Source organism: Pyrgilauda ruficollis, unplaced genomic scaffold (assembly GCF_017590135.1).
Source record: "Pyrgilauda ruficollis isolate IOZ18807 unplaced genomic scaffold, ASM1759013v1 scaffold10, whole genome shotgun sequence".
Classification (NCBI taxonomy): domain Eukaryota; kingdom Metazoa; phylum Chordata; class Aves; order Passeriformes; family Passeridae; genus Pyrgilauda; species Pyrgilauda ruficollis.
In genome coordinates, this window is record NW_024508101.1 from 17,045,206 (window position 1) to 17,047,861 (window position 2,656).

Below are 2,656 nucleotides of genomic sequence, written 5' to 3' on the forward strand. Positions count from 1 at the left end.
AGTCATGGCTTCTCTGGGTAACTTGTGCCAGGGCCTCACCACCCCCACAGCTCTCTGGCACCCAGCTCCAGCAGCCCCAGCACCACCAGCCAGCTACCATCAGGGTCCTCTTGTGTCTCCCAAGATCCAGAAAATATCAGAGGCTCCAGCATCCCTGGGCCTGTATGGATCCAAGACTGCTCCAGCCTGCAGCGTTGGCCCCAGAATCCCCACAGGCAGCTCAGATGCTGCTGCAGAACCTGCTGTGCACCGTGCCCCAGTTCTGGCCCTGACCCCACTTACCAGCACAATAAAGTGCACTGGGAGGCTCTCTCAGGTCTCACAAAAGTATCTGGCCACAGGACCATTACACTAAGCCACTGGGGACAAAACGCTCTATGTCCTGAAGTTTGACCTTGTGCACCTTCTCCTTGCTATTAAACCCAGGCCTCTTACAGGAGACTCATTTAAATGTAAAGGTTTCTGCCTGTAAAGGTTTAACTTTGCAGTCTTTCACTTTCCTAAGGTGTGGGGAAATCACAACACCACACAATTCAGTCACTTTTTCCTTCTTAGCACCAGACACTGGGGCACAGTGGAGATGTAGACTCAGTGAACAATTCACTTCTGGAAAGCAACAGAATTTCTTCACTTCTGTCAATATTTACTTGTGTGCAAATATTACAACAATCTACTTGATACAGTTCTTGAACTCACATACAACCTTCAGGTCAGGTACAGAAAACAATCCACAATTCACACAGGCATTTGGTTATAGCATTGGTGGAGCTCAAGAAATAGCCTTTTCCTACAAACCACTCTGGGAAATCTCTTGAACTTGGCAGATCTTCCTCCTAGCCACAAGTCTGGACCTACCCAAGACTTTGGCATACACTACACCTATTATCTAAGACATGGTCAAGAAACTGTCCTGGCTCTTTAACTGGATGCAAACAGACTGAAGAATTTACCTGAAACAAACAAGGGATTCTGTGTGGAAGAGGCCTGCACCAGCCTCTGGATTGCTGACCATTTACCTCTGCCAGTGCTTCCAAGTCATCTAACACACCTGAGCTTCTTCTCCTGTGAGTGAGAGATTCTGCAATATGCTAGGAAGCAGGTAGAGTAGGGGAGACTGAAACCTCTCCTTGAGACACCTTCTAGAAGGCCTGTGAGGATGTCTTGTGAAGAAAAAAAGGCAACCAGAGGGAAGTATAGAGCAGAGGCCATTTACCCTCAGAAACTTACTGAGAAGAGGGCTGCTTTATCAGTCCTGGTGTTCTTTAGAAACAGTGCTGTAGCACTGTTGATCCAGAGGCAGGAGCAGTCCCTAGGGGAAGGCAGACCAGGCTATGGGCTCAGGTGGAGTGCCCCGGCAGCCAGAATGTTTCATCAACATCAGATTCCGCTAAGGAACCTGCCTGGACAACAACCAGACAATGGCTCAGGTACAACCAGAATAGGGAAAAAGAATGTGAAATCCAGCCTTGAAGAATTCAGGTCTGAAATGCAATTCAGGATCAGGATAGAAACCTGAACTTCCCAGAAGTCCTACAATACTAGGTGTGTGACACTGCTGGGAGTGACTGCTTCCTTCAGCTCCTGCCTTTAGAGTGTTCCCAGGCACTCTAAACCACCTTCCAAGCCAAACTCTGGTGCTTGGGATTTTCTCACCAGCCTTTCTGTATTTTGCTTGGCCTTCCAAGGCTAGGGCATGACATAACTCCATTAGCTAGATGCTGACAGAAGTGATTCATTCAGGGAACAAACACCTTGGCAAGCTTGGATGTGGCACTTGGTGCCATGGTCTTGTTATAAACGGGAACACACTCCTGGAGCTAAAGTGATTTCAGCTTTTATTACAAGGCCGAGAGCTTGGAGGGCCCACGGGTCGAGCAGGAGTGTTCCTGAGAAGCAAGGATGCTGCAGAGCCAGCGCTGGATCTTCTTCCTTTCTTGAGCAGAGATGTTCCCGATGTTCTAGGTGGAGCGGCATATGATCCCACCGGCTCGGATGCTCCCTTTTTATACAGTTTTTTGTTCTTTTGGATTGGTTTCTGTTGGGATCCTTCATTTGCGTGAAAGTTAAGGCGCTTGACTGGCCCTTACAGTTCTGTCCAGGCTGGCTCGCTTTGCTTGGGGGTGGTGCACTTTACTTAGGTGTAATACGGTACGCTGAGTACCGTATTTCTTATACCTACTGCTTTGCTTGGGGGTGGTGCACTTTACTTAGGTGTAATACGGTACTCAGCGTACCGTATCTCTTATACCGACCGTTTAACAATATAGTAACCAAACTTTTTAACAGTACATGCGTAACTATTAACTATCATTATTAACTATTTTACAACAGTTTCTAACCTATTTTTGACAGTGTGATTGAGATGGTGGTGGTCAATCACAGGTTGGACTCGATGATCTTCAGAGGTCTTTCCCAACCTAAATGATTCTGTGATACTGCGGTGAGGTGTCCCCTCAGGGAGAAAGAAGCCTTCAGCTGGTGCTGCAGCAGCCGCGTTGGGGAACGGGAGCCGCACACGGGAACGGGGCACAGCGATCTGGTAGTGGGGAATGGGGAACCGAGATCGGGGGCCGGGGGCCGCCTCAGCGCTCTCCCGAGCCGGGGCCGCCCCGCCCCGTCCCGCCCGCAGCCTCTGCCGCTTCCCTCGGGCCGCCCC